At 36.5% G+C, this 14,384-nt stretch overlaps 1 long non-coding RNA gene across 1 annotated transcript in view; it reads right to left on the bottom strand.

The window, feature by feature from the left end:
• Window positions 1-12,502, bottom strand: part of LOC134808683 (uncharacterized) — a 36,162-nt gene extending 23,660 nt beyond the window's left edge. The window contains exons 1-2 of the long non-coding RNA XR_010152103.1: window positions 12,313-12,502; window positions 7,877-8,032 (exon numbers count right to left, since the gene is read on the bottom strand). This is a non-coding gene — a long non-coding RNA (uncharacterized LOC134808683). The remainder of the gene's footprint in view (window positions 1-7,876; window positions 8,033-12,312) is intronic.
• Between the last annotated feature and the right edge of the window lie 1,882 nt (window positions 12,503-14,384).

The following is a 14,384-nucleotide window of genomic DNA, read 5'->3' as shown; positions in this document are numbered from 1 at the left end:
TGACTTTCAGAACCTACTCTCCATCATCTACCTGCAAACTACTCTCCTTAATTAAACAATTAGACAAGTAAAGAGTTTATATTTTTGGTTGTTGTTGTTCTACACTCCTTATTGGCCAGAAGTTCTGTGGCTCCATATGCTAGCTGCCCTTCTTTTTTTCTCTCCACTTAATCAAATCAGGAAAAAAATAAAACTTCTTGCTTTATTTTTAAATGCCGAAACACAAAGGAGAGCTGTTGGCTAACCATTCTACTCCATCTTGAAAGTGCTGCTTGCACAATTTCTACTGATGTCAACTTTTTCGAACATTTCTTTTTCTCTTATATTTTCACTTTATCATGTAAGTAATCATAAGCATATAAAATTGCTAATTGTTACTTATTATATTAATATAGAGACTGTAGTAAAATTTTCCCCCCACAAGATGAAAAAAACATATTAATATTTTAATACATTTATTTCAGGAGACTTTTTCCTGTGCAAATAGAGGCTTTTTTAAAACCGTATATAGACTGTTTCTGTTTTAACCACTGGAAACATAGCATATATCTCTTGTTAGTGTTTTTTATGTCAATACACATTTATTTATTTAACGATTATTTATTAAGCACCTTCACTATCCTATATGTGAGTGTGTGTGTGTGTACGTGTGTGTGTGTGTGTATGTATATGTGTGTGTGTGTTCTTTTTTTTCTTTCTTTCATTTTTTTTTTAAATAGGATCTTGCCCTATCATCCAGATGGGAGTGGCATGATCACAGCTCACTGCAGGCTAGGACTCCTGGGCTCAAAAAATGCTCCCACCTCAGCCTCCTGAATAACTAGGACTACAGATTTGTGCCACCACACTCAGCTAATTTTTATTTTGGGTAGAGATGAGGTCTTGCGATCTTGCCCAAGCTGGTCTCAAACTCCTGGCCTCCAGTGATCCACCCACTTTGGCCTCCCAAAGTGCTGAGATTACAGGCGTAAGCCACCATGCTCAGCCTACCTTCACTACTATGAACACGGAGAATACCATAACAAACAAATGTCTAACCTCAAAGAGGTCATATTCTGACCAAACTGGACAGATACAAATAAAAACAAACAAACAAGTAAACTAATGAGTAAGAATAATTTCGAAACCAGTAGGTGCTGTAAGGTAATAGAACAGGTAGATGAGAGAAGATGGCAAGAGGGATGGGAGTGTGGGTGCCCACCTTAGGCAGGTGGTCATGGAACATGGGTTGGCACAAGTAATATTTGAAGGAAGATAAAAGTGGCAAGAAGGAGACATTCATGTGAGGATTCAGGGAGAGCATTCCCCACCCCCAAGGAAAAAAATGGGACAGCAAGGATGAAAAGCTGAGGGAGTTGTCAAATAAGAAAAAAATAGCTGCTGATATAGCTGGGAATGGTGAACTAGAAAGTACAAGATTCCAGAGAGGAGGCAGCACCTAGCAGTTTGAGAAACCATGGTCATGAGAGTGGATTCTTACCTAATTACAGTGGGAGTTCTCAGAGAACTTCATCTCCGGCCTCTCAGACTCCTCTCTTCTCTGTTGCCTCTCCCAGCAGTTTTCCCTTGCAATTTTATGAACCTGTATTCAAGTTGTGCTCTCCTATCTTAATTTTTCTCTTTATATCCTGGGCTCTACTTTGCAAACTGAGTTTAATGACATTCTGTAGACCCAACTTTTTTTTTTTAAAGACAGAGTCTCGCTCTGTCACCCCAGGCTGGAGTGCAGCGGCACAATCTCGGCTCACTGCAACCTCCGCCTCCAGGTTCAAGTGATTCTCCTGCCTCAGCTTCCCCAGTAGCTGGGATTACAGGTGCGCATCACCACACCCAGTTAATTTATGTATTTTTAGTAGAGACAGGGTTTCACCATGTTGGCCAGGCTGGTCTCGAACTTTTGACCTCAAGTAATCTGCCCGCCTCTGCCTCCCAAAGTGCTGGGATTGCACCAGCACTTTGAGCAGTTTGAGAAACCATGGTCATGAGAGTGGATTCTTACCTAATTGCAGTGGAAGTTCTCAGAGAACTTCATCTCCGGACTCTCAGACTCCTCTCTTCTCTGGTGCCTCTCCCAGGCACAGTTTTCCCTTTTACTTTTATGAACCTGTATTCAAGTTCATAAGAGAGCCACCGTGCCCAGCCAAGACCCAACATTCTAATTTTCAACATTCCCCAAATTGCTAATTTATTCCCTCCTTTGTTCAACTATGAGCTCTGGTACATAACATATGCATGCACTAAAATAAAAATTTAATAACATTTGTGAAAAATAAAGTGAACAAAACACTTAAAATATCTGTTCTTTGGAGTATCATAGTTAATTTTATAAACTTGCTTCATTGTTTATTCAGATCACTGACCCCTCAACAACTTGGTGGAACATTAAATTAACACATTATTGTTCCACCTCTCTGGTTGTGCCTCTTTTTCTCCAATGTCAATGCTACAGTGTATGAGGGACCAAATCCACTTTGCATAAGCAGTTAAACTCACAGCCTAACAGGATTTGGAATCCCTAATAACTGTGTCTGGGGATTATGTTTTTCTTAAATCTCAGACTTTTGGTCAAGGATTTAGACATATGGTCCCATACAAAGCAATCTGGTACACGAGAACTGTTTTGTCTATCATGAGTCTCAGAAGCGTTATATCACTGGTTTGGATGAGACAGGAAAGAAAAGTAAAATTTTAGTTATGCTTTTGAAGCATTAATTCAAGACCCTGCACATCTGCCCACAGTTGACCTTCCTAACTTGTTCTGTAGTGAAGGGTAAGGCACTTTTCTATACTAATTTGTCTGGGCCCATGAGTATCCTTGTATTATGAATGGTTTCCATGAGAATTGAGGGCTTTCTAAAGATAGTCACATGCTGAAAAAAACAACAACTTAGGGCCCTGTGCTATAATGAAGAAGAGATACTTCCCCTTGGATACTGTAAAATAATTTTTGGGAAACCAAAATCTACTCAAATGTTTCAGTAGAAAGTGACTAAAATTAACTGGATCAAGGTGCATGGTTTTTGTTTTTGTTTTTGTTTTTGTTTTTGTGTTAGGAGGGAACTGGAGTAATTGTTTTGTTTTTGTTTTTTTTTTATACTTTCAGTTTTAGGGTACATGTGCACAACGTGCAGCTTTGTTACATATGTATACATGTGCCATGTTGGTGTGCTGTACCCATTAACTCGTCAATTACATTAGGTATTTCTCCTAATGCTATCCCTCCCCCCTCCCACCACCCCATGACAGGCCCTGGTGTGTGAAGTTCCCCACCCTGTGTCCAAGTGTTCTCATTGTTCAATTCCCACCTATAAGTGCGAACATGCGGTGTTTGGTTTTCTGTCCTTGCGATAGTTTGCTCAGAATGATGGTTTCCAGGTTCATCCATGTCCCTACAAAGGACATGAACTCATCCTTTTTTATGGCTGCATAGTATTCCATGATGTATATGTGCCATATTTTCTTAATCCAGTCTATCATTGATGGACATTTGAGTTGGTTCCAAGTCTTTGCTATTGTGAATAGTGCAGCAACAAACATACGTGTGCATGTGTCTTTATAGTAGAATGATTTATAATCCTTTGGGTATATACCCAATAATGGGATGGCTGGGTCAAATGGTATTTCTAGTTCTAGATCCTTGAAGAATCACCACACTGTCAAGTCAAGCATAGAAAGTCAAATATCACATTCTCACTCACATGTGGGAGCTAAAAAAAAGTGAATCTCATGAAGATAGAGAGTAGATCAGTGATTACCAGAGCCTGGGAAGGGTACTAGGGAGGTGGGATGAGAAGTTGATTAATGGGTACAAATATATGGTTTGATAGAAGAAATAAGAGCTAGTATTAGACAGACAACTAGGGTGACTATAGTTTACAACACTCTATCATATATTTCAAAATAGCTAGAAAAGAAGCATTCAAATTGTTCTAGCATAAACAAAAGACAACTGTTTAAGGTGACAGATAGCCCAAGTACACTGATTTGATCTTTACAAATTATCCAAAGTTATTAAGTTATCACATGTACTCCCAAACTATGAACATCTAGTATGTATCAATAAAAAAGATGGGGATAATGAGGATTAAATGAGACAATGCATTTAATGGACCTAGCACAGAGCCTGCCACACACTAATTTCTTACTAGATGTGATTGTGACTACTATCAAAAATAAAAATAAATACAGCATTTTAGAAAGAAGATTGTAAATCCATAAGAAGCAATCTTACCCAAGCAACCAAAACCATGATCAAATGATCAAAAAGTAAGTTAATGTGGGTAATCATTAAAACGATATATATTTACCTTCAACATTTTATTTCAGCTTAGAACATTTAAATGTACATTTATTTGCTGATCTTTTAACTTAGAAAAAGCTAGGCCTTTGCCTGGATATGAATCCTTGGGTTCTGCTTCATCTTTATACTTATGATGCATTTGCTTAAGGTTGTTTTAAAAAAATAAATGGAGTAAAAGACCAGCCTGGGCAATATGGTAAAACCCCAACTCTATTAAAATACAAAAAATTAGCCAGGTGTGGCAGCATGCACCTGTAATCCAGCTACTCGGGAGGCTGAGAGAGGAGAATCACTTGAACCCAGGAGGTGGAAGTTGCAGTGAGCTAAGATCGTGCCATTGCACCCCAGCTTGGGTAACAGAGCGAGACTCCATCTTTAAATAAATAAATAAATAAATGGAGCTAGAATCCAAGACTATATCTGAAGTTATATGATTACATATTCCTCTCAGTCTTTTATAGAGACCTCCCCAAAGCTAATTTGAAAGCAGTTTTCTAGCAATTCTTTTTCGTTACATCTTTTGAAAGAATCTACTTAGTTTTCCCAGAAAAAATAACCTTCTTGCCTTTGATATTTAACATTAGCAAGTTTATATAATCTTAATTAAATGACATAATTTCCATATTAACTACACCTGGCACTAACAGGTTTTGGAACAAACAGAACCTGACTGTCAGCAAGCATACAAGTCAAGTGAGAAAAGCAGAGGTTTGCAGGCCTATTAAAGGGGTGCCCAGAAGTTGAATGTATTAAATTATCACATGTATCCTAAAACGAAGTACATCTACTACACATCAATTTTTTTAAAAGATGGGGTGAATGAGGATTAAATGAGACAATGCATGTAATGGAGCTAGCACATTCTGGACAGGTGATGGGGAGTGTCAATTAATCTAAAGAATTCCTTAGGAGGTGTTTGCTGAAGAGAGTATCTATGCCATTAATATCAAAGAATAAAAATGTAGCATTTACATCCCCAAAAGGACTTTTGGAGTGTCTCTGAACTATTTGTGAAGCAAATAGAGAAAAAAGCAAATAGAGAAAAAAGCAAATAGAGAAAAGAACATTCTCTGTCAGCAACCAATGCTACTGCCTGTCAACAAATATTTGGGGTCTATCTCCTAAGAGTGAAATTGCAATAGTCATTCATTCATTCATTCACTTATTTTTTCAAAAAATGTTTGAGTATTATGTACCCAACCTTGTGCAGAGCTGGAATTCTAAAAATGAAAAAGATAAGCTCCTTCCCTCAAGAAATTCACAAATGACAGGAGAGATAGTCAACTAAATAGTTAACAGTGCATGGGAACCATGATTAAAATGCAGTCCCTGAAAAGTAGGATTCAAGGAGCATGATTGACAACTAAAAACACCTCAGAGAACAGTACATTTCCAGTAGTCTCTCCAACACTACAGTAATATACAAGATTTATGGACATTTCAAAGACTTCCATCTTAATGGAGATTGAGAATTATGATCGAGAAACTGAAGAGAAAATAAGATACGTCTCAGAGACTGATGATGAGAAGTAAAGGAAGGCAGGGAGTCAAAAGAGGATATTTCTGGAAATTTATAAAACTGTAATGTTATAGTCTCTAAAGCATATCATTAGAGAGTTTTGTAAGAAAAATCAAACAAATTGTTAGTACATTTTTCAAAAAAATTATATTATGCTATTTATTTTACCTCAAGTGTGTGAATATTATTAATAACAGGATTTAACTTTTATTTTTAATATTTTAACACTCTGGTACCTAAAATAAGGCCTAACATAAAATTAGTGTAAAAATAAAGTTTGAGAAATCAGTGAATAAATAAATAAATAAATAAATGGAATATTAGGGTAGAGAGTAAGATATTGTAAGGTCTGATGCATTTCTTTTCATCCAACTTTCATCCAACTTTGAGTCTTAAATATAGGAGTTCACTGACCCAAGCAGTGATGAGCATGTTTAAATATCTTAAGATACCTGTGAATATAGCATATTTTGGGAAAGACAAAATATTTGGTGTAACTATTGTATAGGGTATACATAGAATTGGTTTTATCATCAAATGGTAAACAAAAGACATGCTGCGGTGATATGGCAGAGTCTTACAATTCAGGCTACCATACTTACAGGCAACGAGAATTAGTGAAAATTTTCAAATAGAGGAGATGCAGATGGGATCTCAGAAAAGATAAATCTGGCAGTAGTTTGGAGAATGAATTGGAATGAAAAGAGCCTGGAACAAAGATACAAGTTAAATATTAGCCATATAGTTAACTTGAGGGAAATTTGGTAAATTTTAAGTTCATATGACTCTGATCTCTTTTTTATTAAAGGTAGGAGGGAGGGAGAGAGAGACAGAAACCAGGTTACTCACAGTCTTTTCACTTTAGAGAATGGATGCGTAACTCTAAGACAAGAAAATCAAGAAAAGAAACGATGAGCTAATTTTTAACATGAAGATCTTAGGTTGTCTGCAGTCATCCATGCAGATATATGTATCACAGAGGAGTTGATTCATTCATTTATTCAACAAATATTTATTGAACATATACTATTTAATCCTCACAATGCAGAGAACTGGGGACTCAAGACAGAAATGATAGATGTTTTTGCTTCAATGAATTCATGTCTGATGTAGAGACAAAAAAGTAATAATATAAGATGAATAAGTCCAGGGTACATTAGGGTCACAGAAAGTGTAGCCTTTAAGTGTGTGGAGGAGTCTTGAGTACAATAACCTGACTTGAAAGATAAGCTTATGTTTCCTGGATGGGGAGGTGGGTAAGAGAGCTTCTTGGAGGAAGGCTGAAACATGAGATGTTCTGCTCAGCTGGTGATGGGACAGAGAATAGGAAGAAGCAGATGCTGAAGTGAAAAGGGCCAGATCATGAGGCCCCTTTGCAATGCAAGGAAACTTTACATTTTATCCAGTGACAGCAAGCAGTGGAAGAAATGTGAATAGGAAAATGATATATGAATTAAATCTGCGCATTGAAAGGAATACTTTGTTGGCAAATCAAAGACTTGATTGCTAGCAAGTCAACAAAGGGGTCGTTGCACTTTCTCTCAATATAGATATAGAAGATATTGATATTGATATCGATATAGATATAAAGATAACCTGCCCTGGTATAGTGACAGTGACAGGGTAAGGGAAAGATGAGGAATGGAGGAATTCAGAGGTAGGTAACCTGGCCTAGAGATGATTGGATGAATGGAAGTGTTAATAAAAGAGAGTGAATAATTCAGTATGACCTTTGTTTTCAGGTTTCGGCAGCTGAGCAGATACTGGTGCCATTTCACCAAAAAAAGGAAGATCTCTACAATTAAGTACTTAATCGACTTCTCTTGTCAAAAGTAAGACAGAAATACAAAATGTACATAAACACAGTATTCTCTGAAGGATGCTGAATTAATATTGTTCAAATTCATTACTGAGATTAAAGCAAAAAAAGAATCAGTTCATGATGAATCAGAATTTGAACAGCAAAATGAAACATTATTTTATTACTGACAAGGCTGTATTGGAACAACTGTCTTGAAAATAAAATGCCAACAGTTAACTTTCACTTACAGACTTACCCATTGTTTTATTCCAGCTCTGTCTGCTAGCTTTTCTCCATGAAATTTCTCTGTCTATTAGCAGTTTTTGTGGAATTTGCTCCACTGTCATGATGCTATATATATCAACTTGCCTCTATGCTGCAAATGATCCATGTTCTTGGCCAGAAGAGCTGTCTAAAATATGTACATATGACAAAGATATTTGGGACAGAAAATTTCTTAACGTGGTGGGATGGTGAAAAATTGGCATTAACATGCACAGGACACATAAACTTTGCATTTGAAAGAGAGACAACAGCATAAGATAATTTCACATGAAATCCAATTGTAAGATTTTGGTTTTTCAACAACTTACAGAATAAAATGACTAGAAAATAGTAGAATTTAAAATGATTTTTATGACCATTTCTAAATTATCTTTGATGAGTCCCAAGATAATTTTCCACAAAATACTTAATAGTTCTGACCTACATTTATTTCTCCTTTACATGTTTTCATTCATTCAATAACTGCTACGTATAACACACATGATGAATATTTTTTCAAAGAAAGGGAAAAAGAAAAAGAAAAAAAGAAAGGAAAACAAAGGAATGAGAGCGAAAGAAAGATGAGGAGTTGGGGAGAGAGAGAAAGAATACTCTAAATCTTTAGTAAAATTTTGGTCATACCTAATTACTATCTCTTTTTTAAAATCACTGATAATGAATCACTTCTCAAGAGAAAGTATGGTTGGACATAGTGGCTCACATCTATGATCCTAGCACTTTGGGAGGCTAAGGTGGGATGATTGCTTAAGGTCAGGAGTTCAAAACCAGGCAGGGGCAACAAAGCGAGATCCAGGCTCTAAAAGAAAAAAAAAAATTGCTGAGTGTGGTGGTGTGCACCTGTAGTCCCAGCTACTTGGGAGGCTCAGGAGGGAGACTTATTTGAGCTCAAGGCTGCAGTGAGCTGTGATTGTACCGCTAAACTCTAGTCTGGGTAACAGAGTGAGATCCTGTCTTTAAAAACAAAGAAAGAAAGTATGGCTTGACAGAAAAATTCCACTGAATGATCTTCAAATGATTTACATTCTGCTAAATGTTGGAGGTCCAGTTCTCTCTATTGCTTCATTTCCCATCAATGTTGTTAAATTTTAGGAGAAATGAAAGTACTTTTAACTTTTTTAAAATGAAACATTGAAAAACTACCTTTGGAACTGATAATTTTCTTAATAAATAAACATTTAGAGTTTTTATATTTTAGGGAAATTTCTTTAAAGCTCAATACAAAAGCAAACTAAATGAATCTTATGTCAAGTTATAATATACACTAAATTTTAATTTTTTTAATTTCAGGAATAGAACAAATTCTCTTATAATTTTGCTAAATAACATGCACTATAAAATAATTGTCACTAATAATTACTTGTTATTAAACATTTCATCAACACCATCATTAGCATTGTCATTAACAAGTCCCTCTATTCTAACTCATTATAGGAGTCAGTCTCTCTCTCTCCGTTCTTCTCTTCCTCCCTACCTCCATTTCTCATTTTTCTAATGCATATTTATTTACCTGATTTGCCATTTAATCAAAGGCTACCCTATTTCGCCATTACTTAATATTATTGAATACTATAATTCTATTACATTAGTTCTAAATGTAAACAGACCTATTTTCAAAGCTGTGAATTCAATATATTTAAATAGCAAAAAATGGCTATTATCAAATGGAGATATGTATATACACATATAGTTTATAGTAACGCTTTACTGTACATATATATTCATAAATAATGTACTTTGAAACTATCCTGCGTTTATCCCAGACTCAATGGGATTATGACAAATAATAAACAATCTAATTTTTAAGGGTTTCATATTAAGCAATTCAGAATGTTGGCAAATATTGCAAAATCATGACAGCTGATATGGTTTGGATCTGTGTCCCTGCTCAAACCTCAGGTCAAATAGTAATCCCCATTGTTGGAGGTGGAGCCTGTTAGGAGGTGACTGGATCATAAGGGTGGAGTTCTCACGAATAGTTTAGCACCATCTTTTTGGTGCTGTTCTCGTGACACACTCCTTATGAGATCTGGCTGTTTAAAAGCGTCTGGAACCTGTCTCCCTCTCTCTCTTCCTCCCGCTCCAGCCATAGAAGAGGTTGCCTGCTTCGCCTTTGCCTTCCACCATGACTGAAAGTTTCCTGAGGCCTCCCCAGAAGCTGAGCAGATGCCAGCATCATGCTTCCTGTACAGGCTGTGAAACCATGAGCCATTTAAGCCTCTTTTCTTCGTAAATTGCCAGTCTCAAGCATTTATTTACAGCAGTGTGAGAACAGCCTAACACAACAACGTTTAGTGTTATGCTATTATTTTCTCTATGTAGTATTACAGACAATTTCTATACAAATGCCTTCACAAAAGAGTAATACATAAATACCAAATAAATAAAATCTATAGTTTTTCTTAATTCTAAATTATAACCTCTGCAATAAATACAACTGTTTCAAAAGAATTTCAGCCATTCAAAATAGATTGAAAATGGCATATTATAAAAAGAATATAGACAAATACCCGCTCTACCTTTCAATTTTGTAGCTTTAAATTGATACCTGAACTTCATGGCTGTCTATCTGTGTTTATTCATTCATCTATTCATTTGTTTGTCATTTTCAGACAGCTTGGTTCCATCTGTCACCTGGTTATCAGACTTCTAGGAAGAAGAATCATATTACCATATAATAAAAAGAAAATGGGCTTTGTAGTGGGAATATTTAAATTGGCATTCCAGCTCAATCATAACCCTGTAGGCAGAATCCTGCACTCTCACACTGGGGCTTTATCTACCCCTTAGGGAGCATTTGGAAAAAAACATACAAGTGGTTTTGATTAAGCTTAGATGTTAGTGCCTAGGAATAAGAGCTTCTAACTGTGATATTCTCAAAATTAAGACTTGTTCTGCCTAAAATGTTAATCATCATCCTTATGAATTTAAGAAATAAAGCCTGGCACGGTGTCTCATGCCTCATCCCAGCACTTTGGGAGGCCAAGGCGGGCAGATCACTTGAGTTCAGGAGTTCAAGACCCACCTGGCCAATGTGGTGAAACCCTGTCTCTACTAAAATTAAAAAAAAAAAAAAGCTGGGCATGGTGGCACACACCTGTAATTCAGCTACTTGGGAGGCTGAGGCAGGAGAATTGTTTGAACCTGGGAAGTGGAGGTTGCAGTGATCCAAGATTGCACCACTGCACTCCAGCATGGGCAACAGAGCAAGACTCTGTCTCCAAAAAGACACTTTAAGAAAAAGAAATTAAGAAATAAGCTACTCATTAAATATTTATTAAATATTGCTTTTAGCATTGCAGATATGCAATTACTCCACCAAAGTTCACCCTCACCTGGGTATGTAAGTTTCTTTGTAATTATGATATATAATTTATATGTATGCCCATGTTAAGAAACTATTCATTTTCTTCTGTGCTTCAAGTACTCAGATAAGCCTTTTTCAAGCAAAAATAATCTTGTAGGATCACACAAAGTCAAATATTAAGCAACCTCAAAGAAGTGATGAAACTTTAACTGACCCTGATCGAATTAATCCTAGTTCATAAAATACTTACTATATTAAAAGAGAGATCTGAGATAATCTGTTTCAAAGAAGTTGTTTGAAAGTCAAATAGAGTACTTACTTGACCAAAAGTTGCTGGCCCATCTCTTTAATATAACCAATTTTAAAAATTACAAAGCCTGATTTCAACCACTGGGACAGAAGAGAAGAAATAAGGACAAGGCTCCTGCATCCACATGAGTCCAAAGTCAGGAAAAGACATGAGGACACATCAAGTTTGACCCTTGAACATTTGAACAGAAAGTACTGGACAAGCCAATAACCAGGAAAATATTTCAAGTTCTGGCCAGAGAGTCTAACCCAGGTTTTTACTTCCCCTCCATCTAACATTGGCCTGTAAACATCTGTCCTCCACCTCCTGAGTGTTCAATTCCGTTGAAGTGCTTTCAAATATCCTCCAAGTTACACCCAAAAACGATGAATCTGAATGTTCCCAAATGTTTCTTTCCAGCTGCACCAGAGTCGTGCTGAGTTCCACCTAGGCAGGTCCCAGTGGTCTGCAATACTCTTGATTTCTTCAATCTGAGAGTAGGCATCTCCAGACCCAGGAATGACTCAGCTTCACTTTTAATTTGAGATTTTATACTCTGCATCACTCCTAAATCATTTAAGAAAGCTGAAATCGCTTTTCCGTTTTCCAAACTCCCCAGACCAAATATAGTGCTGATTATACCCAACAGGTATTAAATAGGGGGGTGATTGCAGTTACAAAGTTGTAATGGTGTCTTTTTTTCTTTTGTAACGGAATGTGTAAATCAAAGTATATACATTGTGTGGTGTTCCTGTTTCTGGAGTTTCATGAAGATTTACACATGGCATTCAGTGTTCTCTATAGATCTGCCTACCTTTGCGAATTCATCTGTTAACCCCTCTTCCTTTGAGAGAGCACCGGCGATGGTGGTCAACTCCTTGTGTTTTCTCTCTCTCCTACTGGTTATTCTTGAATTAAGCACAGACTTGTCAGCTCGGTTGCTTTATCATGAATAATGTGTGTGACCTTGCAGTTCTTCCACAGTTCAGCAAACAAGTGCTAGCTTCAATGACCAAAAATTAAGGAAGGAAAACACAGTTTTTAAAATGATCCATCTTTTAACAGCCGAAACCGATGTGTCTATGGTGCGGCATCTTGCTGTTGTACTTCTGAAATACAGACCTGTGTAAATGATCATTTCTGACTTAACCGTGAGATGCTCACGGGTACCTTTCCTGTTGTTTTGTTAGAATTGAAATCAAGACTATTTCTTTGGAATAGATACAACAGTGTTTTTCCACTGTATTTCATTTGCAAAAGTTGAGAACTGCTTTCTCTACCTTTTGCAAAATAATTGATATATTCCATATTGGATTCTCAAAGACTTTAATATGGTGAATCTATTCAACCTAGAAATTGTATTCATCCTTTCATGACTGTGGCCTGAGTTCCCCAGCTCCTCTCCTACTTTTTTTAGATGAGATTTAGCACACTCTCAGTTATTTAAACTGCAACATTTCTTGAGTATGTATATTGAGGCCACCTGAGCTCATAGCTGATTCAGTAACCAGTTTCATGCTGTGTCATTCACTACTTAATACTGCCAAGGTGAAAATGTGGAGGAAAAATGTATCCTTCTGTGTCTGGGAAGCATATACACTTGTACATTTTTTAATACTCTGATTCTGTAACATTTGTGAGTTTTGTTTTGTTTTACAGAAAAAAAAAGTGATAAAGCAATCAGAAGACCAAGAGGTTTACTATTGATGCTTAGGGTCGTCTGACCTTGGCTGGCCAATAGACCTACATGGCCAAATTAATTTAAGAGAGTAATAATTTTTCAAAAGCCAATTTTTTTTTCTGTATTTTCTGTATGAAACTGCCAATATCATGAATAGAAAGGGAGAACCATAAAGGAGAAAGAATATGATGTTCTGTTATGTTCGTGTGAACCTAAAGAAACAATGTGGAGGCAGGCGCGATCAGCCGAACTCTAAGGACTTGATGATGTTGCTTGGAAGGCATCCATAGCTGCATTTTGCACTCTTAGTATGTAATCATATTGCCAAAGACAAACTATTTCATCATTTATTGTAAATAACACTTTTCCCCAGACCTACCATAAAGTTTCTGTGATGTATTGTCTTCCAGTTGCAATAAAAATTACTGAGTTGCATCAATTGAAGAAAAAAAAATAGAGGGGTGATTGTTCTATTCTAAATGTAAAAATGAAAGAAATATACAATTTCAGGCAGTATGTACAATACTTTCTGAGTTGGAAAACTTTATTAGAAAAGAAGAAAATAACCATAACTGCCTGTCTGTGGAATGATTATTTAGCTGAAAAATTCAATTTGTACAAGAGAATTGAAAAGTGCTTTGTGGAAGAAAAAATTGATTAGATGCACACTTGAAATCATTTGCATAACACTCTATTCTCATACTTTAAGCTTTAATAGTTTCTGAGTAAGAACTCTTGTCTTTCAAGGTCTGTACTTCCAGGCTTCAGGGTCTGTAGGTAATGACTTCAAGGCCTCGGCAATTAGAATATGGCATCCCTGAAGGAGAAAAAGTGGAAAACTAATAATTTGTGCCCCCTACAAGATGATCCTCAAGAAGCCTAGAGACTGAAAGCTTGGGGATTTAAATTTTCCCTGTAAGAACTAGGAGAGTAAGTATTTCAAAAGGCAGAGGTGGAGGTCCTTCTGCAAAGATAAGTGCTTAAGAGTTTAATCTTGAGTTTAAAATGGAGCAAAACCAGAAAGTACTGTCTTCCACAGACTTGGGGACAGGGAGAGTTAAGAGCTGCAGCCCAAGTTCCAAACAATGACTTTTAGAGAAGGCCCTGACTCTGAAAAACAAACTACAATGGGCAGATTCAAATATATCCTGGAAGCATCCCAAAATCTGTAGCATCATGGTGGGAGCTGGAAATCAGTTCTGTAG

The sequence above is a fragment of the Pan troglodytes genome, chromosome 17 (genome assembly GCF_028858775.2).
Source record: "Pan troglodytes isolate AG18354 chromosome 17, NHGRI_mPanTro3-v2.0_pri, whole genome shotgun sequence".
Classification (NCBI taxonomy): Eukaryota; Metazoa; Chordata; class Mammalia; order Primates; family Hominidae; genus Pan; species Pan troglodytes.
The sequence above is the reverse complement of the archived record's forward strand: the minus strand, read 5'-3'. Positions and strand labels throughout refer to the sequence as shown.